The following is a 25,615-nucleotide window of genomic DNA, read 5'->3' on the forward strand; positions in this document are numbered from 1 at the left end:
ATGAACATACTTAGGTGTACATAGATCACTGCCCATGCATGGCTTTTAAAACCTCCATAATCCAGTGTACAAAATACAATCTTGTATTCCCTCAGCAAACACAGAAATCAAAATAAAAAACAGATATGACATTTATCTTAATTCTTAGAGGTCAGGAGTTATCGTGTTTAGGAAACAATTACGATGTTTATTCTTCTAATGGTTAAAACAAAAATACGTTATTCCAGTGTTTTTCGGTGTGTATAATATTATATTTAGTTGTAGAAAAATGTGAGCCATCGAGGTTTGGAGATGGGGGAATTATTATGACCAATAAAATTTGAAGCCTTCTGAGTTCAAGATGTTCTAGTGTGCGTGCTGTAATTATTATTAATTTTTAAATCCTCAGTTAAACGATATTTGTTGAGAAGAACATCTGAATGCTACCCTAGGTGAACTAGGTATGACTTGCCAGAACTAAAGCACAAATAAATCACAATGTTAGTGTTCACCCGCTATGCAAGCATAGTGTATAATAGGATTGAGTTTATATAATCGTACAGTACAAATAAGCACCGCTCGAGTCTGTGCATTTGGATTCCGCGTTTAAATCCCCGATTCCTAGAGGAGGATCTGCAAACTGTTCACACCTACAATAGACCCAATGAACTTGGAGCTGCTGCATTTTAAATATTCAGCTTCAGTGGCGTGAGTTGAGACCTACTGTATTGTACCTTTTATAAAGCACTTACTTCACTTGCATGGGGCGCTGAAGCGCCTGTTTACTTGGATACAATGCTACACCATAAGGGATGGGTGGTTAGAGTATTCTTTCTTTTGAGCTTATGTGGGAAACATGTTTGTAGTGCCTGAGAGGTCCTTTAAAATGTGTTTCACTTAACACTGTGATGGTGGAAAAACGTGTGAGAGATAAAACATGCACAGTGTACAATGACACGATCCTTATAGGAACTTTGAATGCACCTATGCGCACCATACATATCACATCCAGAAGCAAAGCAAGCACCTGGGCTCCGTTAATTAATCAGGCATAGATTAGTCTGAGGGATGAAGGGAGCTCTACGTGGACTATACATGAAACTGCATCACACCATCCTGCAGGGCAGTTGTCTCTAATGCACGTCAAGTAGTTCATCCAAGGGGTGCGCCTTACTGTAATCATTATCCAGCTAGTCATTAGAGCAGCCTAAGCTCCTCGTGACTCCAATCCATGCAAATGCCTTTGTGTACCACCCCATGGTGTATGCCTCTTCAGTAGAGTCACTGCTTGATGTGCAGTTACGCCTCCAATTTGCCGCCTCCAGGCATAGCTGTGTGGCACTCTCCTGGTCCAGGCCAGCCCGCGGCCCTGGCTCCAAATCAGCAGAGCGCAAGGGTTGCGGCCACCATCTTGCTGCAGTTGCCATGCTGATTCTTGAGCACTGCGGTAGCAGCACGGCCCCCTTTCCAACAGCTGGCTAGCATCTGCATGGCCACTAACGTCGGTGGGCCCAGTCGGAGACAAATGCCTGCTCAAAAGAACATATTCACTCGTTCCCACACTTTTCAATACTTAGTAACCAGATTTTGGTCACTAAGTGTTGATGTATAGACTACCTATGTGGGGACAAATATGAGAGAGAAAAAACGTCAGAGAAAGCACATGAATAATCCCGAATCAAAATTGCTCGAAACCGGTCCAGCGTGCCCTTACTTAACTGAGATGCCAGAATCAATAGTTTTCCTGCTTGGTACGTGCGCAGAGTTTGGTAAATAAAAGATCGAAGCCGCGCCATATCCCCCCTTGTAAAATACAATTGCACTCTCGTGCATCTCATTATTACACACTCTCTGCTCACCCTCGTTCCGCCCTGGGAAAGACTTGGGTGCATTTACACCGGTCTTCAGCACAGTTTGAGGCAAATCTGAGATGCTTGTCCATCCTTTCCGTCCACAGTCCTACCCACTGAGCTGATGCCCCCAGAATGGTACAACGGCTCTGCCTGTGACGGAGAGAAGCCTCTGGGCTCTCCCACGACACACGATTGTTGTAGCCCACACCAGAGGCGCAACTAGAGCCAAATTTCGGGGTGGGAGGGCTGAAGAATCATTTCGTGGGGGGCTGAACTTTTAATCAATAGGCAGAGTGGAGCAGAAGGGGCTCTTAGAAGGGGTGAAACAACAGCAAGGCGTCATTAACATGTAAATGGTCTTAAAGACCTGTGAAGTGCTCGGTGCGGCTGTGAGCGGGCCCGGGAAGTGTCTCATCCCAGGCTGCCACACACTGGGGGGTAGGGGGGGCAGGGGGGTTGTGGGGAGAGGAAGCCCTTTCAGTCCAATGGGTGATGCGCACCTGCCCCAAGGTACTCCTTCTAGGGTGTCCAACTGGCATAGGTGCAAATTCAGGACAGGGAGTGTAAAAATTCATAGTCACATCAGGGCCACAGGACCCCCCGCCCCCGTGATGCCCCAAACCCGCAAATAACACACAGACACAAGTGTTAAGTTTGGGAAAATTTGCTGCAGGTTTATTACATACAACATATGTAATGATGGTGGGTTATCTTACGGGCGATCAAAGGGCAGGCCGCATTCTCGCCACCTGCCCACCTGTTGAGCCAATCAGCATAGTGGCGAACCACCCAACTGCTGCACAATTATTATAATTATACTACACACGCCCCTTGCAGGGCGTGACTAGGCAAACCCCCGCCTGCACAGGCCCACAACCGCCCGAAGGACTACTGGGGCGCCGACACGAGTTCCTGCACCTCCCATGAGGTTACAGGTTAGGCTCTGGCACCCCTATGTGCCCGATGAAGTACAGTGTTTGCACCTCTCTTCTTCCGGATCGCCCAGTAACTCCGCCTGCAACGAAAATAGGAACACATTAAAGCTCCCCCTGGAGCCCCCCTCAAGCAGACACTCTGGGTTCGAGGAAGGGCGGGGGAAAAGAGTGTCCCGACGCTGTCGCGCGACGTCCGGAGCGGCCAAGAGGCCTACACAAAGGTGCCCTGGGGTCATATACCCTCCGAGGCTCCTCCTCGCCGCCCCGGACGTGCGTCAGCGGCCTACCTCCTACTGGGCGATACCTGCCCAGGCGAGGAGTGGCTGGTCACAAGGTGGGCGGGGGCAGCCCTCTGTGACTAGGAGCCCGCCCTCCTGATGGCCACTGCGTGGCCTCGGGCAAGCGCATAGTCACATCAGGGCCACAGGACCCCCCGCCCCCGTGATGCCCCAAACCCGCAAATAACACACAGACACAAGTGTTAAGTTTGGGAAAATTTGCTGCAGGTTTATTACATACAACATATGTAATGATGGTGGGTTATCTTACGGGCGATCAAAGGGCAGGCCTCATTCTCGCCACCTGCCCGCCTGTTGAGCCAATCAGCATAGTGGCGAACCACCCAACTGCTGCACAATTATTATAATTATACTACACACGCCCCTTGCAGGGCGTGACTAGGCAAACCCCCGGCTGCACAGGCCCACAACCGCCCGAAGGACTACTGGGGCGGCGACACGAGTTCCTGCACCTCCCATGAGGTTACAGGTTAGGCTCTGGCATCCCTATGTGCCCGATGAAGTACAGTGTTTGCACCTCTCTTCTTCCGGATCGCCCAGTAACTCCGCCACAGCCTGTGCGGGCCCCCCACCACTGCTACTACTCATTACCTGCAACCTTTGCTCAAAAGTGCTTCTTTAAGGTCTAGGAGGAACAGGTCTAAGCCCACAACATGAGATGAACACCATCCTCCTCAAAGTAACCCTTGACCTTGTCCTGAATCATCTCGTGGTTGATGGAACCCAGGCCCCTCCGCTGAGTGAATCTTTTCACGGCCCCCCACCACTTTGCTTTATTGGGGAACCTGAAACTCTTGCTCTGCAGAGCATTTTGACTGTCCAAGGAACAAGGCAAAATGACAGGTGAGCGGTGGACCATTTCCACCTCGAGCAACCTGATCCAGACCTGAAAATTACATGCCTGAAGTAACCCAGGCCCCTCAGCCCCTAATCTGCAGATACTCCGGGTCTTTTTACTGCTTTGAAACCAAAGAGTAACCATACCCGGTTACCTGAAGTCATACTTCCAGGTGAATGACAAAGTGATGAGCAGGGGGCCCTACTACTGAAGGTGTTTCGAATTGAATAGGCGTTCCAGCACATGCCTTGCAACTCAACCACACCCTTCACAACAAGCGTCAGCAGGCTATACCCAGCAAGTACAAATCCTGCTATACGCCGTTCTCCGCATAACATGGAGAAAGTGTGCTTACACTGACGCTTGTGCAGCTATACCCAAAGAGCACAGGGGCATTGACGGGATAAATATATATTAACTATATACTTGGGCGATGACTTTGCATATGCCAAAGCAGGATTGAACAGGTATTAACAGCAGGCATCACCTGCCCGCTCGGGTTTAGTCTGGAAGCAGCTTAGGCTACTCTACCTGTAGTTAGCTTGTCTGTAGGATGACTTAAGACCACCACCCAGGGATTGCCGGGACAAAAACCAAGTACCCCCGTAGGATCCCGACGTGCAACATGACACGCCCGCTGACACCACAAGCCCCTGAAGCTAGTCAGCAAATACCCAAAGGGAATGAATCCCTCTACATCAATAGTGTATACTTTTCCAGGTGCTAGAGGTAATACCCCTGAAAAGAGCCCCAAGAGAAGAGGAGGACCTCCCCTGCTGATATCGCTCCCTGATCAGAACCATAGTAGAACCAGCGCATGACACTGAAGCCCACCACACACCTTCGCACGAAGCATCAGCAGACGACACCCAGTACTGTACAACTTCTGCTGAAATGCCTAGCACAAAATACAACTGTGAACTGTGTTTAGTGTACGCTTGAGCAACTATCCTCGAGCAAAGTACAGCGGGCTAATTAAATGCTCGGTGCAAAATAGTATAGCTTGAGTGATGGGCTCGCATTTAGGTACACAACCGATAACACATGCCCCCTGGAAGCCGGAGACCGCTTCGACCCTGACTGCTTAGACCCGGAGACTGCTTAGACCCTGCTGCAAACAAAATTGCTTGTCTAAAAAGTTGACTGACAACCCCCGCCAAGGGATGAGTAAGCTGAACCAAGGAGTTCCACCTCGTCTTACAATCTATCACAGGATTGCATAGGTACAGCTAGTAACACATGCCCCCTAGAAGGCAGGGGCCGCTTAGACCATGCCACTTTCCAGAATAGCCCATCTATAAAGGTTGCCTCACGACCCTCGCCAAAAGGGATAATAAGCTGGAACAGGAGCTCCCGATGTTGGCGAAAGGAACCTCCGGTCAACTCCTCACCATAGGAGGTGCACAAGGAATCTAAAGGTTACTCGGGTTCATCACGAAGCTGTTCAAACGCAAACCAGGGGAGAAGTGTTAAACTCATATCACATACAATTAGAGGAACTGTTACACCTCAGCCTGAGCCTGGACTGCCAATAACATTATCTGAAGGAGTAGGTCCCTAGAAGACTCACGATGTTAAATCGCTCAAGGAGTGAATAACTGCCGGTGAGCGAACCATAACTAATTCTCTTGGTGAGGCTGAAACACAGGCACGTTTACTGATGGTCACAAAAGCATATTACATTAAGGAGCGCTGGGCCTTGTATACCTAACGGCGACCTCAAGCACACTATGCAATGATGAATTACTAGAATACAGGTAAAAGATGAGGATACCATCCAGAAATATATTAACCACTTCTAAATAGACACTATGCTACCACAGAGAAGTACTTGCCGAAAGGCTATGACGACATTGACAAACCTATATGTCGTGAGATTGGAAGACTATTATCAATGGTATGCAAATGAGCCGGGCTAGTGCGCTCATTAGCTCGAGGGCGCGTTAAGAGGATCAAACAAATACTCTGAAACTGGATGGTATACAACATATACAGGGTACAGGATAGGTCATTGCGACTTACAGATAAGTTTAATAGAACTAGACGCAAGGCTCGAAGAAAGTATAGTTTCCAATGTGTCTGTCTATAATGAGCCACCTGCACCCTCAAACGCTGACAGGTAACTGTTCTGTTAAATAATCTGATGGTGCTGGAAAATATTCGATATTTATCCAGGATATTTGATCGTACGCATGTCATTAGCTACCCGAATGGTAGTAGAATAACATGGCCTGGAGGGAATACATTATGCCAGGACTCCCCCAGTGCCTCTGCTCCCATTAACAACGCGAGAGGCCTGCCACAGTGACGGCTTCTACTTTGCCTTACATACATTAACCTATACTTCTCTGCGACTGGACTACTGCGGGTTAATACCCAGCCCACCGTCACATTAATTATAATAAGCAGAGCTTGGGTGCGCAACTAGCTCAAGATCCGCCCTTGCTATGTAACATTAGCTCTACTGTTGAACTCCCACCAGTATAGTTGTATAAACCTCCTACTAGTGTAGGTAGCGTACATTACACCATTAACCTTGTAATGCACCGTGTGCGAAATCCCTTACTGCTAGAACGCAATTATCACTTGGAATTGGTACACAAAAGTAATATGCACACTTCACTTTTCTCTTGTAACACGCTGCTTGCTACCTATTACGCAATGATTGCACAGGTAACAAGAACGGTCTTTTAGTAGGGAGGACGATGGGCGCACTGTAAAGGTACCGGGCTAACACTCTCCATAGGAGAATAGCTCCAGGAGGATGTACTTAAAACATCTGAAGCACTGAAAATTGCGCATAAATGGCAGGGAGAAATAGTGTGAGCCCTCACAGGAGCAATACCATGGAAGTTCCTCTCTCCGTGGCTACCGATAACCGTAGTCCTCAAAGGGACTAACCCAGACGTGACCAACGCTGACTGGAGAAGTGAACGCTGCATCGAGCGATGCTTGACACGTCTGCAACCACAAGGGGGGCCGAATGACAAGCACTAACTTCCCGACTCGTAGAGCCAGCGGTGCACGAAGGACACCACCCAATGGTCCCCGTTCGGTGTTCCTGGGTGCCAACCGGAGCCCTGCCTGAACACTGTTAGACAGAACGCATCGACGCGCAGCTTGCCAGCAGGAATGCACTCCCCACACACCAAACAAAGTGCAAGGGGGGGGGACGGGAAAACATCTAGACACGCCGCTCACCCACCCTTGTAACAAAACCGTCCTCGCCCCCGCGATGCCCAATTCCGACCTCCCAGAGTCGGTGCATTGCTGAAGTGAGTAGTCTGACAGAGGGGCGCGGGCCACAAGTGACTAGACCCCAACGACAGCTGAACCGAGGAGGCCAGCCGGGGGGAAACCTCGCAGACCGTGCAATCGAAGGAACGAAACACTACCGCTGGCCACGTGCAACCTCCAACAGTGCGGTGCAGCCCCTTGTCGCACCCTAGACCTGGCACGAACTCAAACTAAGCGTGTTGAAAGACAATATCAACCAGTCCTCAGTTCGAATTGGAGGGTATAAAATATGACCGAAACCAAAACCCCAACCAATCCAAACCCGGTAGTGGATGAACAAGCAGATCAGTGGACCACCATGTACCCAGTCATAGCCTCACAGCAGTGGAAAATCGATCTCGCACCAACAAAAGCCTGCTGCTTGCCATGTGCAGGGCGCCGGTCAGGGACGCTTAAATATGCAGGCTCCCCCCCACTACTCTGAAGTTGCGCCCATTGATTTTGAGGGAGCCGGCAGGCTGCAAGAGCCACCCAGGCATAGTGTGTGCATGAAAGCCAAAGGGGGGAGGTGCAACGCTAGGGGTGAGCTGGGGGGGGGGCTGCCTTTGAACGGATTAGGACTCACACGCGAGCACAAGAGGACAGCCCGAGGCCACCCAATGGCCCCACCCCCGGATGGCCAAACGGCTCGGCCACAGGAAACACCCCCATAGAACGAAGAACCCAAAACCGAGAAAGCTGTGTCAATAAAATCACGCAGCCCGTGCGAGACGCTGGGGAACCAGTGGGTCGAGGCCAGGGCGCGCCAGCCAGTGCAAAGGAACGTCAAAAACTCCCGGTGTGAATGCAAGCCAAAAAGTGGCCACCTGACGCCCATACCGCCAGTGGCCCCTCCGCCGAGAGCAGCGCGAGAAGGCTCATGCGGATAGCAGGCCAAAGCGGAGTCTGTGAAACCGACAATTGCGCACAAAGGCATGCAAAAGCACCCGCACCAGTCCGCACTCCAGCAAAATCAAACAAAACAGTCCACAATGATGACCCCGAAAAACACACCCATGATGTCCATAAATTCCCGAAACAACGCGCAACAAACATAGCCTTCCCAGCCCCCTGAGGCCAGCCATTCAACCATACAAACCGCGAAATTCCTGTGCACGGTCGCCAGGCCGAAAATCTCCAAGTCCTCCAGACGCCCCACCGCCAGCCAAAGCAGGAGACCGCGCACAACTGGCCCCACATCAAAGAAATCAAATCAATGCATGCGTCCTATACCAAAGTCAATCTTACTCCTAACCGCGGCTATCTGCAAGCAGTAAGTTATATATGATAGAAATCACTTATAAGAGATGTATATAATCGCATGCAAAATGGCAATTAAAGACAGTCCAGTGGAGTGCGGATAATCCCCCGCAAGATCTAAATTCTGAGGTAATAGCTCTTTCTGTAACTAAATTATTTATAGGGGGGGGGCCCGTACTATCAGACTATTGATGAAATAACATTATAGAAAATTCAAGCAGCCTCTGGGCAACACGTTAAGTTACGTGTCGGTGCCTGGGGCAACCCATGAGGGGCACAGCGGCTTACGTCACTCTGAAATACCAGACCCCCTAGCCCAGGATGGCAAACACAGGAAACCCTTCTTTACTGCTTTGAACCTCGTGTTTCGATCAGCGGACAGAGCCGTTTCGGAAGTGTCGAACTGCATAATGAAAAGGAACATTTATTCTAACCATTGTAGAGACCTGACTAAATAAAATTGGACGTCTGAATCAGTGTGCACCGGAGTATCGCGGCACCCTGAGATCAGTCTAAAGACGGTCGCTTTTTGCATAATCTGGGAGGCAGCTAACTTAACATCTCAAGTATGAATCAAAGACACTATGGCGACTAGCCAAAGGAGGTCGCTTAAGAACATGAAAGCATGAAGGAGACGATTCCCGTGCGCACATTCCAATACTGCTAGCCCTACATCACCTCTGCACTAAAGAATAGGAATGCCGACCCTGAGGAGGAGAGGCCCATTCCCCACAGCCCTACCGACAGCCTCGAGCACCCGACTGATAATTTAGAGGCCTGGCAGAACAGGGGAGAGACCCTTCGCGCTGACATGTATTATATACCTTTCTATGACAACCCTAGTCTCCGAGGACAGTTGCCCTGGCAGCTGCCCCACGTCTATCCACAGACAGTAGTGACGCCCTGCGCACACGGGAAGCTCACGAAGAAGCTTGACTACGGGCTAGTCACGTACGATGTAGGATTTCCACCGCTTGGTGGCGCAATACCGATGCTAACCACGAAGCTAGGAAATGAACCGATCTGCCCTTTACAAAAATATTTTCGCTCTCCACGGAAAGTGCACGACAAAATTCTGAATACTACCGCCGAGGGCATATTATGAGCGTGGAGGCCGAAATCAGTGCCAGGAAACGCTGTGTTAGGTGGAATCCCAAGCATGTCACTAACAACGTCCTAACTGGAGCCAAACACAAGCATCACAATATTGGGCCGACCACCGCGGCGGGATCTCGGAGCAGTGGTGGGGCAAAGAAAACCCCCACGAGGCCCCCCTTGCGGATACTGTCCGCCGCCCAATGAATTAAATTCAGCCCTACATCATTTCTGCCTGCTAATAATCTTTTAGTTCGGGCATCAACTGTGTAACATTAGACAGATCCCCCTAAATACAGCCTGAACAGTATGAACCTTATAATGAATGCTAAGCTGACGCAACTGTGTAACATAAGACAAATACCCCCAAATCCAGCTTGAACAAGTATGACCTTCTATGAGTGCTAAGCGGACTCAACTGTGTAACATTCGACAAATCCCCCGGAATGATGTATGAATTTATCGGAGTGCTAAGCTGACTCAACTGTGTAACATTTAGACAAATCCCCTTAAATACCACCTTTTATCGATCATCAACATTTGCCAGCACTATTCGCACACAGTGTGCACGGCGATACTCCGCGCGTGCAAGGATATCCAGTCTGAAATAGAAGCTACCGACCACCGTACTGAAGGCTTAGGTAGCCGCGGCCCTAGACGGAAACGGCCACCGGGCCCTAGAAGAAGTTGTATCGGCATACTAAACATTTACACCGCATACTAACTAACCCTAACTCAGGCCATGACCACCGGAGACGCACCACAGTCACAGATACTCGGCCCAGAGAAACGTCCCACACGCCTGCCCTCTAGGGCAGTAGGCCTGCCGCGAGGCACGTGGACGCCGCACCGGGGATGGGGGGGCAAGCGGGCGGGCCAGGGTAAGAATCATGGCTGGGCTCACCCCACCCTATGGTGATTGCCGAGCAAGCACGCTGCGAAACTCACATGGCACAATGCAGCTTGGACATCCTGGCGGCCCCCATTCCAGAACCTCAGGGCGGCCGAGCACCGGAAATTAGGGTGCAGGACAAGGGCGTCGAGAGGGAGCACTCACCGGCCTATTAGACGAACCCGGCGACCACGGGAAACATAACCCCGACGCCAGACCGAGCTCCAAACGACAACAAGCAGGGGGACAAAGAAAATGTGTGTCACCCCAAAAGAGTGTCCCGACGCTGTCGCGCGACGTCCGGAGCGGCCAAGAGGCCTACACAAAGGTGCCCTGGGGTCATATACCCTCCGAGGCTCCTCCTCGCCGCCCCGGACGTGCGTCAGCGGCCTACCTCCTACTGGGCGATACCTGCCCAGGCGAGGAGTGGCTGGTCACAAGGTGGGCGGGGGCAGCCCTCTGTGACTAGGAGCCCGCCCTCCTGATGGCCACTGCGTGGCCTCGGGCAAGCGCAGGACAAAGGGACAAAATTCAGGACAAAACTGCGGAACAAAAGGTAAGTTTTACAGACACGTCAGAGGTGGTCGCGCAATAGTATATAAGTAAGTAAATAGACAACCATCTAAGTACAAGTCAAAATAGGTTTATATAGGTTGAGACAATCGTGCACTTCACGATTTTCAGTATGCCCACAGCTTGCTACCTTAGACGATTCAAAACTCGCATATCGCTCCAGCAGGTATGTGACACCAGACAATGGTGCACCACACCTGAATATAAGTGAGGCTGCATTTATTGTTGATTGAAAACTACTGGATATACAAGGAACTTTGCAGTGCCAGCCCCCAGTAACAAAACTGCCACCACCCTTTCCAGCCTCCCAAAGAAACACCCGATGCCCGGTCCGGCCAGTCCTGCCTTGCTTCCACCCTTCAATGGTGCCCATCATCTTCACTTAGACCGTCTCTCATGTGTATTTAATTTCTCCTATAGTGTTACTCATCCCAATTATGTAGGGCAGGGTGGGGTGTTCGAGTGTGTTACATCACACACATTATATAGAGACAATGACTCATATTAACGTGAAAGTCAATGTATAGGAATTGTCACTTAAGGTAATGGGTGCTACAAGGTGTAATCATTCTTTTATCTATCATTCAGTATTTCAACATTCATTCTGTGCTTCCATCTGTGTGCCCATTTATATCCAAACATATTCAACCATTTGTAAAAATATCCACCATATATCCTTCCATCCACCCTTTCACTCATCCATCCCTTCATCCACCCTTTCACTCATCCATCCTTCATCTACCCACCCTTTCACCCCATCCATCTGTACAGTCATCCATCCACTCTTCCACCCATCCATCTATTCACTCATCCATTCAGCCATTTACCCTTTCACCCATCCAGCCATCCATTCACTTACTCATCCATCCACCCAGTCACTTATCCTTCCACCCATTCACCCTTCAAGTCATTCATCCTCCCTTTCTCTTTCCATTCCCCTTTCACTTATCCATCCATCAATCCATCCATCCACCCACCCATCCATCTACTCATCCATTCATTAATTCCATCCATTGATCCTATTACTCACCCGTCCTTTCACTCATCCATCCATCCGTTTTCTCATCCATGTACCCTTTCACTTCTTAACTCATCTATCCATCCTTTTTTCCATCTACCCCCTTTCACTCATCCATCCATTCACCCTTTCACTTATCAATTATATCCATTCATCCTTTCACTCATTCATCCACCCATTTACTCGCCCATCATCTAAGCTTTCACTCATCCATCCTTTCACACACCCATCCACCCTTTTACCCATCCATCTACCCTTCCACCCATACATCCATCGAGTAACCTTTTCTCTCATCAATAGTTCCACTCATTCATCCATCCATCCTTTCTTTTATTATCTATCCATTCACCCTTCCATTCATCCTTTCATTAATCCATCCAGCCATTCACACATTCATTCACTTATTTACTCACCTACCTTTTGACATTATGAGCTGAGCCGTTGTCTGCAGAGTTGCTGACAGAAGAGGCCCATCAAGAACTTCACCTCGCTGTAGTTCCTAAAGCAAGGGGTGGGGGAGGGTTCACTATGCCCCTGCACATAGGAAATCTGAAAACATAGCAGTGCCAGGATGTGAGGGGACTGTGACATGATGTTGTTTCCAGGGCTTTAAGTGGTGTAAAAAAATTGGGGGGTATCTTCAAAGGGGGTGTTCGATGTAATTAAGGGCATGGTTTAAAACACCTAGTCTAAAAATCAGCGCTTAGCATAGTGTTTCGCCCGACTGGTATTATGTTGCTGTTGTCATTGCATCCACATATATAATACAGCAAGTATCATTACACTAACAACAAGCCAGGACTATTGGCTTTGTCAATGGTTGTTTGTGGCTTAAAATAAAAAAGCAGCAACATGGCTTTGTTGAATATAATATTAAGAATACTTCAGTTCAAAAATGATGAGACAGTGAAAGAACGATAACCCTTTTTTTTAACTTCTTTTACAGGCTTCCTTATATGAACTGTTAACGTTGCAGCATGGGCGGTTTACCTTTTATCACAGATTGCCCTGCTGTACACGGAGGCAGGAGGAGGCCACCAGATGCTGTCACAACCCCAGACTGGCCCATTTACATTCTGTATGTGGCAATCAGCTACATACAGAATGACAGTGGGTGGTTGGAGCTGCTCTTGTGCTCCAGGAGGAGTGCAAGGCGGCCTCATCAGGGGGTGAGGCCTCTCACAGGGGAGCAGCGCTGCTCCCTGTGATGTCAAGAATTACGGACAAAAGGCGTCCGTAAAGAGGAAATTTACGGACGGTTGGTCACCCTAGTGCACGGGATGTGTGATCTGCAAGGTGCACTAAGCGCGCTTCACTTTGTGAGCACAGGCGATAAGATCACATTGTATTCCCTCGTGCCCATTGTTCATGATGCACAATGCACAGGCAGTGTGCGTTCAAGTCATTAACCCACAGGGTATTCCCTTGTGCCCTGGGAGCATGGTGGGCAAAGTGCACTCACCATGCGTACACACGTCATCATATCATTACACCAAAGATTACTCCCTCGTGTCCGGGGTGTATCTTGTGCAAGGTGCATTTCACCGTGTAAGCACAAGTAATTGTGTAACAGGATATTCCCTCGTGCCCGGTCCATAATCTGCAAGGTGTACGTCACTATCCGTGGACAAGTTATTACACCATAGGATAATCACTCGTGGCAAGAGGGTATCCCAAGTCACCGTCCGTGCACAGGTGACTACACCACAGACAATAGAGTAGCCAGTGTGACGTGGACCGAAGTGCCATAAAAGATTCAGGCCTCTGGCTGATGTTTGAATTAATAATCAAGTTTAAATTGGCTTGTCAGGCCTCTGGACTACGGTGCCACTGCACCAGCTGGACCAACATAAGCTACGCCTTTGACCGCGGGATATTTATTCCCTTTTGTCACACTGCACGTTCGGCAGCGTGCATTGCACCGTTCCTTTAGAGGTCATTATTACATCACAAGATTTCCCCTCATGCTCTGAGTGCAACGTGCACGTCACCAGGCCTCCTTAATACGTCACATGATATTTCCCCCGTGCCAGCCTGCCTGATCTGCTAGGTATACGCCCTCACCGTGAGGGCACACGTGACACACCGTTACATCACAGGGTATTCCTGCTATGTATGCCCTCCTCCCTCACTCACTTTACACTGCGGCCTCTGGGAAAGGGCTGCATCTCGTCTACGTACCGTGGCTTCCAGTCCTAATTTCTGTCCTTTTTTGCTGCAACACAGCACCGGGGCTGCAGGGCTCAGCTAGGCTGGGGCTGACAGGCTGTGTGCGTCTTTTGGGCACTGGCAGGCAGTTGATCAGTGCCACTGCCACCAAAGGCTTCTGCTTCTCTTAGCTGAGGCCTATGGCTGAAAACTTCACCAAGGGAGCTCGTGCGTAGTACCAACGAAGAAGGCCTGAATAGAATTATGGGTTGGAGCGTGGGGGCAGGACCACCACATGCAGGGGCCTCATTGGTAGAGCTTTGACTCCAGGAGATTGACAGCCATGTGATCCAATGAGCGCAGCAGAAAAGGGTGTGACTGTACTGTGTTCTCCTTGCTTCTGCACGTGTTTTTCAATGTGCTCCTGTCCACAACCCCTCCTTTTGCGGAGCTTGCCTTGAACTCCTCTGTAATTGGCTGTTAGTGTCATGTGCTTTTCAGTGCATGTTATATACACAATTCACCGTATCCAATTCACTCACACTCTTATCCAGTTCATGAACTATGCTATGCATCTCAATGTGATTCGTTTCCTATTTCAGTGATTCCCATATTCATTTTGAGAGCAGAATTATTTGCTTCACTATTATTCACATCAATTTCAAAATTGGACATATTTAAACCAATCTGTAATGGTATTTTTTTTTATTTATTTGCAAAACAGTACACTTGCCTGCAGTAAATGACAGCACCTTAACACATCAAGCTGTATAACCCTTTTTTCCCACATCTTTTTCACACCCCAGGATAGCACCTCCAAAGCACAAAGGCATTAATCAAAGATGAGATGTGGCCGAGGTGGCACTATAGGTACTAATACATTCAGCGTTTTTGTCCAGCAATAAGTGTGTATAGACATTTCCTTCAAGCCTTCATTCCTCTTCCATTTTTCAAGATTGGCAACATTTTTAATCGGTTCCGATGCTATTGATTGGACCTGCCAAGTGGCGCACATCTCACATTAGAATAACGCATTTTCAGTAATGTCCCCGCATTATCGCAATGCCTGAGTTTGTCACCCAAAATTGTTACTCCTTGCAGAGCTTGCACAGCTGTTCAGATTAAGGTTTGCATGGAACCATGTTCCGAGGTGCCTTACCGCAGTACACAGTCCTCTCTCTTCCTCTGTTTAGAAAGAGCTTAAGGCTTTTCTATACAGCCAGTTTGAGTTGATGGGCGGCCATTATTCTATGTTTCACTGGAGAGACTGGTCCCTCCCCTCCAGTGGCAGTGAGTCAATTGGGGGCGCTGGGGCGTTGCCCCACTAGCCATATCGCCCTAAATTCATGCAAGCAAATCAAATTAAGCAATTCTGAATTCTCTCAACTCCTGGACCTCCACTCTCGCGCTGGTGGGTCTTGAGCGCGCGGCAATCGGCCTCTGAACGGGGTGGGGATGGGGCTGCAGCAGCACTCAATGCAGTCTGAGTAACAGTCAGACTGTCCCTGACAGCGGCGCGTAGTGCGCATGTTCAGGTTTGAGCCCGTACATGCGCACTGTCAGCCACTACTATATCTTCAGTAGAAGAGTGAGGGAAGGGCGAACCCGAGAGGCTGTTGCAGGCCTAGTGGGCAGGCTGTATCCGTGCCCTAGCCAATCCTGGCGCTGCTAATGCAGTGTCTGGATTGGCTGAGAGTCAGACACCGGCCGCGCAGTCTAAAGTTGTTCCTGCTCTGGACCAGCCCAGACCTGTTCCTGCTCCAGAGTTCGGACCGGCCCATGAACTGGACGCAGAGGCAGCGCGGACCGGGATCGGGCTCAGGTCAGTTTTTTATTTTAACCCCCCTCCCCCACCCCCTGAGAATTGCGAGCTGCAACTGGAGTAAAAGGGATTTGTGCAAGCCAACAAGATAAAAGTGAAAAGCTCTTCTTCTGAATATGCCGTCAGAGGCTGTGTCTCGAGACTTCTACAGTCTTCCCTAGTCCCTACGAGTGAATGGACCTTTGTTTAAGTTCACAATTCAGTTTGTCCTTTAATCAGTGCATAATGTTTTGACATGGCATAGTTATGCTCATTTATTGTTATGTCACGTCTTTTGTAATTATACGTATGAAGTATGTCTTCCTCCATCTTACCTCTTGTGTTTAGAAGATCACTGTAAGCACGATCTGCGTTTCGCATCTGTTTAACCAGATGCCGGATATGCGGCATTGTCAAGAAGTAATTAGGTTATGTGCCACGCGCAATACAAACAATTAACCTGGAAAATATGATATTTTTGTGCACACTTTAATAATACTGGGACGTGCAGTAAAGACTGTGGATAGGCTCTGTATAGCAGTTGAGGCTGAAGGTCTGACAATGTTGGCGATCTGCAGTGTGTGTATCTACCCTTTCATAAAGAACATTTCCGACGGTTGAATTAATGTGTAGTCTGTAATCCTGCTTGATGTGTGATATGTACATTAGCACGTGTTGCCATGTGGTGTGTCGTGCGTTACTTCAACGTGATACAATGTCGTATGGCGTCCTTTGATGCCACATGGGGCACCCTGGCATGCCGAGCTCTCACAGGATTTGTTGACATGTGCTCTGACGTCACGGGGTGTTTGTGGTTCACTGGAGTGCGGTTCTGTGCTTTGCCATGATGTCACGTGCCCGGTGTAACCTGTTGTACACGGGGTCCTCTCGCCTGGTGTACTGTGCTGTCCTGCTCTGGTTTAGGGCTCCATTGTAATGAGATGTCTTTTGAGATCCCGTTGTGGGTTGTCATTTGTATAAAGCAGACAACCAACTGGCACATAGCATGAGACAGATGTCATGTGTGGCTAGGTTCCTAGGCAATATGATTTAAGTAGGTGTAGCGATAGAGCATTTACTCATTTTTCAGGTGACGAGGGTTACAAAACAACCTATGCTTCTTCCCTTCCACTCTGTTAAATGAAAACATACGTCTTATGCCTGTACCTAGTGTCGGTACATGTACGCCTCAGATGACGTGTATAGTTTGTTGTTTTACATAGTGCCCTGTTTTGGGTATGGGTGTCTTACTGTGACCACCTTGTCGAATTAAAACCTGCCCCAAACACTTATCAGTGCTGCATGCCTAGGCAAAAGAGCACAGCTTCTGTGGGGAGATGGGAGGCTTTGGTTTATGGGCTGGACAGTGCTACAAAACGCCATCTCTTTCCCTGTCACAGTGTAAAAAGGAAAGCACACATCTACTCAGGTATCAGGCTGGCGTGCGTGGCTTTAGGCACTATGTGCATTGTTGGTGCACTGGAAATTGCTCAGTCTGCCTCCTTCATGGCAGCTCATACAGGCTTCATCGTCATCCACGTGTGCTGCTTGAGTGAACAGATTTCTTGTTATTTTACTAGAACGGTGTTTTGAGCTGGTGAGCAAGAGCCCCAAATCTGTCGGTAATGATCTTAAGTAGGGCTCTCCTGTCTCCCACCTGCTGCCTAGTCGGAATAACATGTGCAAACTCATTTTAACCCATTTACCGCTGCAGCGATTTTGCGGCAGTGCGGCACTTCCGCAAAATGGGCGGGGCCGCATTGGCCGACGGCAGCACTGGGGAGGTAGTGCTGCCGTCGGCCAATGGCCGACAGCAGCACGGAAGGGGTTAACACAGGGCTGTTGGTGGTGTTTGCAGGACATTCATGACTGCACACATCAGTAATGAAAGGAGAACATATTCCTGTCTGCATCATAAAACAGAATTAATGGCACTTTCTGCTACGTGCTTCACTGGTTTAAGTTCTCAAGTTAAAGGGCGGTTGCAGCAGAAGGAATTGTCACTGCTTCAACTGATAATCCTCCCTGTGCGCTATGAACAGGTCCACAAATTGTGTCATCCTGCAGCGTGTTGCTGCATAATTATGCCAGCATTGGCGGTTTCTTTAATCTTCTAGCCAATTCATCCACCCCTTCCTTACTGCATCCCTCTATTCGCGCCACAACCTCATCCATTGACCCATAGCCTACACATCCATTCATTCACCCATCAGCATATTTGCCCATTCATCCATCCATCTATCTCAAACACATTTATTCACTCCCCCACCCATCCACCCACATCACCAATTATCTATCCTTACATACATACATACCTGCATGCATGCATCCACCACCAATCCACCCATCCACAACTCTGATTTCTGAGCAATGAATGCATAAAACATTAAGGCTTTCACTTGGTGCACAATAAATCATTATGCCGTCTCCTGGTGTGCCGCCTCTTGTGTCATCGCCGATTGGGGCGCTACTCAGTAAATCCTAAAAAAAATAATATATATATATATACACACACACACAATCCCTCCAGGGCAGCTTCACAGAAACGGGCATGGAGTATCCTGTGATTTTGCACACCAAAGAAAAAAGAGAAGTGAAGCACAACTTGATAAATCACTGGCTATATTGTGTCTCAAGGGTGGCAGAGCTTCAATCCTTACGTGTTTCAGCCATTAGTCATGGCCTTGCTCACAGGTGAGGAAAGTCTCATTGAATAAACTCGCACTGTTTAAATTACAATGATCACGTGACCTGGTGCAATCCTACAATTCCCAAAATGCAACCGGGTGTAGTTGCAAACTGTGGTAGATGTACAATAATGCTGTATAGCGTCTTGATGCCAAAGTCTGATTAAAATCATTGCGCAGTGCTTAGACTGTGACGTGATGTAGATCCTGCTGGATAGCATCTCAAATCACAGTTTAAAAGTCTGTGTGCACTGTAATGTTAAAAAAATTAAATGTGACATATACATTGTGCAGCGTTTACCTGTCATGTTTTAAAGTCCTCATAATGTGCTGCCCATGGTATCACCATATCTTTGAACACAATGCCAGAGAGTCCAAGTTGGCAAGAGGAGACATAACACCTCTTTTACTCCCTTTCGCACTGCCGTGCAAAAATACCTGGGAAATCCTTTTTTTCTGCACGTGGAACATATATGTATTTATCTATGCATATATGTAAATATAAATGTGTGTGTTTATTTTTTAATGGAGAACCACCTTTTTTCATTCCTTACCTCCCTTTCCCTATACCCACTTCCTACAACCAAAAATCATCCTCACCTCCCTTTACCTCTAACTACCTTTAAACCATAAAATCATCTTTACCTCCCTTTATCTCTATGTGCACATAAAAAATTATCTTATTTACAAAAATATTTACCTGCCTGATAAAGTACTGTGTGAAAAATGTAGACATACTTAACTGTGTGGCAAATAGATGCATGTAATGGATGCTTGGTAAAGGCTGGTTCCTGTGTGTTATATTAATTTTAGTTACTTTGTTTTAGTCCTTATCATATGCTTTCAGAATGTGTAATATTATTTCAACATGTAATATTAATTTTAAAGTTGATCAACATAAGTTCAATGCAAACCATATTCATTTAAACAGGGGTCACATTAATTTAAACATAGCATAAGTTCATTTTGATATGTGGTTTATTCATTTCAAATGATGCTACATTTATCTCACATAGTTTCTTATTTATTTCAAAATATGCCATATTAATTTTAAGAAATGTCTTATTAATTTTGATATGGGCCATATTAATTTCACCAGGTGTCATATTCATTTCAAAGTGGTTCATATTCATCTTAACATGTGTCCGATTCCGTGCAATGAATGTCATATTTATTTCAATGGATGTCATATTCACCTTAACACTCGCTATGATAATTTTAACATGGGTCATATCCATTTCAACATAGGTCATATTCATTTTAGTACATGCAATATATATTTTGATGTGTATCAGGTTAATTTCAAAGCATAATATATTCATTTTGATAAGTTTCAATTTAATTTCAGCATTGGTCATACTTATTTTAAGACATGTTGAATATATTTAAATGGGCCTCATATTAATTTCAGTCCATGTCATAGTCATCTTAGCACGTGTCTTACTTCTTTCAATGGATGTCTCATTCATATTAACACATCCTATATTAATTCTAACATAAAACATATCCATTTCAACACGTATCATAATCATGTTAATGTGTATCATATTACTTTCAATGTAACTCGTATTCATTTTGATACATATCATGTTCATTTTAACGTTACTTGTATTCATTTTAAAACATGTCAAATTAATCTCAATGAAGCTCATATTCATTTCAACACATTTAGTATTCATTTTAACATATGGTATATTCCGTTTAATCAATGGTAAATTTATTTCAATGCATGCCGTATTCATATTAACGCTTGTCATATTAATTTTAAGATGCAACTTTTTTATTTTAGCACATATAATATTCACTTGAAAATGTGTCATATTAATTTCTATGCATGCCATATTCATTGTGACAAATGCTATGACAATTTCAGCGTTGGTCATTCTCATTTTAAGGCATGTCAGCTTCAATTCAATGGGGCTTATAATCAATTTAACACAAGCCATATTCATTTTAAATAATCTTCTTTTATTTCTGTATATCTCATATTCATTGCAATCTGGGTGACATTCATTTCACCACAATTCTCATTCATTGCAACATGTGTAATCCTTATTTCAGTTTATGTTATATTGTTTTCAATGTGCATTATATTCTTTTCAGGATATAATATATTAATTTCAGAAACTTACATTCATTTCAATCTTTCATATTCATTACAATGCATGCCGTATACCTCTTAGCATATGCCAGTCATTTCAAGGAATGTCCCATTCTGTCTGATGCACATTATATTTGTTTCAGTGATAGCTATAATATTTACAGTAAGGGCCATATTATAATTGATATATATTTCAGTACTGCCCTTATTCAGTTTGGAGTGTGTTTTATTCATATTAATCACTAAGTAGCATATTCAATCTGCCAGGTTTCATATTTATTTTCAATTCAGGTCAGATTCACTCTGCCAGGTATCATATTAATTTTGACACATATTAAATTCATTCTGGTGTGTGTCATTTTCATTTTGCAGCAGGCTATGGATTTCAGAAGGTGTCTTATATGGGGATCTGTAATTTTGACATGAACGGCTTCCCATACTCTTGCATCCCCAAAACACTAGTAGTTTCACACACAATCGAACGCACTTTTACACCCCTAACAGACTATCAGTCTAGCTTCATGGACTGCCCTCCCACACACTTCAGAGCAGCAGTCACACACTACCGGAAGCACTGTCACACTACTCTACAGTGGCGGCTCGCGGTGGGAGTGCTGTGGGGCGGGGCAGGGCGGGGCAGGGCGGGGCAAGGTGGGGTGGTAGTGGAGTCTGACATACGACGGACAGGAGTAGGGTAAGTAATGAAATAAGGAAAACAATTTACCTTACGGACGCTTCATCGCCGAGTTGGCGATGCTGCGCGAGCAAGTTTAATTGTTTTATTTATCTAATTACTTACCTTACTCCTGTCCGTCGTAGGTCGGACTCCACTGCTCTCCACCCTGCCCTACCCCCGCCTCACCGCCAACAGCACTCCCACGGGGGGCCGCCACTGTACTCATAGACTTGCAGTCCCGCATTAGGGACAACATTCTTACACCCTTCCAAGAATAGCAATTGCACACTACCGGCAGAAGTCACACACACCTAATAAACGAACAGTCACACACTACAGGAACTCTCTCAGAGTAGCAGCCATATACTATAGAATCGCTTTTACATCTCTCACTGGCTAGCAGACTCACATTGCCACCAGGGGCCCTATTACTTATAGGGTGCACTACACACCTTCAACCAGGTGGGCTGTGTGCAAACAGAGCTAGTGTGCCCTAATATGTTGAAGGCACTGCTCTCAGGACAGCTGCGAACTGAGTGCCCTGGGTGTAGCACATTCAAGTGAAATATGGAGCGGCTTTGAAGCAGGCAACCCACCTGCACTTCTGAGAGGGGAGAAAGGTCCCCTTGAAGGCCAGTGCAGAGAGCGACTGCACCTTTCTGCAAGGGAATGTCTGGGATTCCTTCCAGAGGGCTGCCATCATGGGGGCACTAACATTGCAGCACCTTTTTGTGGCACACTTTCAGTGCCTCTTGGCAGCTGCTTTGCTTTTGTACCCGTGTCCATAATACGATGTGGGTGCAGAGGCAAAGCGATTCCCTCATTTGCATGAGGCCACGCGTCCAAGCAAATGAGGAAACGCCTTCTTGAGATAGTGCTGCCGCTACATGTTCAACAGTGCTATCGGTATTACAGAAAAGGCCGCTTCTGTAATACCAAAGAGCCCAGAGGGTGCACAAAATGGGTGCACATGCCATTTCTGCCACAGGGACACTTTCTTGAATACAGATATGTTATGGTATAACATATCTTCTTACTTCCCAATAGATGAGAGTATTATTTTGCGCATGCATATTCACTGTTTTCAGTCGCTATACTCTCAAGCACACTTTGCTCTGGGTAAAAGGTAGATGATGAAACATAAGTGCTGTTCCCCCAAAATGAACGTTGGTGGGTCCCTGTTAGAAATGGGATTTTCTTGTTGGCATGTTGTTACCCTTCCAAGTAGAGACTCTTCTTCCTAGTCAGGATAAGGGAAATACACTTCTAAAATAACCCTAGCTCACCCCCTTGTTAGCTTGGCACGAGCAGTCAGGCTTATCTCAGAGGCAGTGTATGAAGAATTTGCGAATAACCAGCAGTAATACAATGAAAATGCTAACAATGGCCACCACACTAGTTTTAGAAAAATATCCAATATGTTATCTGTGCAAAACAAGACCAAAAACAATAAAAATCCACTATAGAGTTCTTAGAAATATAAAAAAAGCAAAATTAGACTTAAAATACAGTTCTTTGAAGTTGATAGCTCTGTCCGGGGCTATCACAGCATCGTGAACAATAGATCCAAACAGTTCTGGCTGACCGTGGCCTCGCGCATCAGCTACGGTGTCGGGAAGACTTGCAAAACAGTACCTTTAGAAATTCAGGGCATTGGGGACCCTGCAGCGAGGTCTCAAGATCCACCATCGGCAGACATCGGTTCTGGAGGTTGGTGCAGGTGTCATTAGGCCGTTGAAGTCACACGCGTTGCAGATTGAACTCCGTGCGGTTAAAGTCAGGAGCATCAGCGGGCATCAGGGCTGCAGTGTGAAGTGTAGCAGTGCAGAGTGCAGTGCCCTCAGGCTGCGGTGCAGGCAGCGGCTCAGTGACGGTTGTCCAGCAGCGTTGATTAGACCAGGGCTGTGGTGCGAAGTGGTGTGTTACTCGTCGCAGTGCTGCTCAGTCACGGTGCAAGCAGCGTCGTCATCATTGCTGTAGCGATGGCACCAGTGTCAGTAGGCCAAGGTTGCGATGTGGGACGGTGCGGTGCATTATGGAACTTATGAGCCGTGCCCTCAAACCACATTGCAAGTAGCGGTGTCGATGTCGGCATCGAGCGTCATCAGGGATACCAGGGCGGCGGTGTGAAGCGAGGCGGTGCGAAGTGCGGTGCCCACAGGTCATGGTGCAAGCAGCGGCTCAGTGGCGGAGTCGACGTCGGTGAGACCAGGGTTGTGGTGTGATGTGCAGCGGTGCCCTCTGCGGTTCTTCTGGACACGGAGCCAGCAACAGCATCGGTGACGGTGTCGGGTTGCTTTTTCTTCTATTGCAGCGCAGTACATACAGTTCCCAGTGCTGGTAGCAGATGAACTTAAAGTCTTTGCTGTTCCTGAGACTTCTTGAACAGGGTGCAAGCTCTACCTCAAGTCCTTGGAGAAACTCAAAGAAAGAAGTTACAGACATTTCAATCCAATCCTTTCTCTGCCCAAATCAGAAGCAGCCCCTACAGGCCAACACAGCTAAGCACGCAGCAAAGCGGTAAGCTCCTCCAGCTCTTCTTCTTGGCAGGGTTCTTGATCCAAAAGAGTCCTGGATTCAGGGCCTCGACATTTATACTACATTTCTCTTTGTTCTATTTGTGGCAAGGGTTTCTGAGCCCAGTCCAAACCAGTTCTGCCCTCTTTTGCCCCGCTTCACTACAGGAGGTGAAGACAGCATTGTGTAGTGGAGACACTGCCTATTCAGGTGCTATTGAAACTACTCCCACCACTCTAAATACAGACCAGGTCTAATCAGCCCAACTATGAGTCACCCAGGAAAGGCAGAACACACCTCAACTCCCCTTGTGGCTGTCTACAGTGAATACACATCCCTAGCCCCTGTCACTCCAAAACCAGACAGTCAATACACAAACCAGCAGAGGCACACAGAATGGTTATACAAGAAAATTCCCACTTTCTAAAAAGTGGTATTTTCGAACACATAATATAAAAATCATCTTTACTAAAATATGTGTTTTCAAATCCTGAGTTCAGGCATACTAAACTCTATTTCCCCATCTTGTCCTAATGGAAAGTTAGGCTTGTAAGATGTTACAAAGCAACTCCCATGTTAGCCTATGGGACGGATAGCTTGTCAATAGTGAAAAATGAAATTGGCAGTATTTTACTATCAGGATAATGAAATTGGCAGTATTTTTCTATCAGGACTTTTCACACAAACCAGGACATGTCCTACCTTTGGTTCACTGACAGAATATCGCCTACAAAAATATAGATGAAAAAAATATCTAGAATCCCTATACATACAAGTAAGTAAAAAAACATCGATGTAAAAAATATAGTTGTACAAAACGTAAATTTTTATATATATATATATATTCACTGAAAAAACCATAGGTTATAGACCATATATAGTTAGGAATTAGCATTTAAAAAACCTTATTTTACTCACACAAAACCATTGAAATTCCATATATAGTTAGTTGCACTAACTATATATCGCGCACCCGCAATCCACTGCTGATGATGTCACATATTACATCATTCATGACATGGTCAGTGACATCACTGATGACATCACTGATGACATCTCAAATGACATCACTGATGACATCACTGATGACAACATCCAGTGACTGTATGTTTCTGTAAAGTTAAAATATGTCTTACATATTGAAGAATGAGTGGATGTATAAGTGTCTGGATGAAGGATTTAGTAGGTGCATGACTGACTGTATAAGTGAGTGATTAAATGTGTCTCACTGAGTGCAGGGGTTAGTGACTAAACTGTTTTAAATTGTGCATCATTGTGTCTGTTGTTTTGTAATCTGATGCATGTGTTGATCATTAGCTATATGACTAACTATATGGGTTATTGATTAGTTGGCCAAGTATTTGTATGGGAGACTGAGTGTGTGTGTGGGTGTCTGGGAGGTGTATGACTCTGTGCATAGATGTGTGAGCAGTTGATTCACTAGATGTATGGGTTCAAAAGTGCATGTGGAAACAGCTGTATGGGCGGTTGACTGTGTGCATGAGTGTATTGGTGAGTGAATGGATATCTCAGTGCTACATGTCAAAGTAAGTACATATGTAAAACACAGTACATGTGATAGTTGACATATATAAATAACTGTGCATAAGAGCCAGTGAATGTGTGAGTGGCTGTATGGATTATTGTGAACTTGTATCAGGGATTGT

The sequence above is a fragment of the Lissotriton helveticus genome, chromosome 10, assembly GCF_964261635.1.
Source record: "Lissotriton helveticus chromosome 10, aLisHel1.1, whole genome shotgun sequence".
Classification (NCBI taxonomy): Eukaryota; Metazoa; Chordata; class Amphibia; order Caudata; family Salamandridae; genus Lissotriton; species Lissotriton helveticus.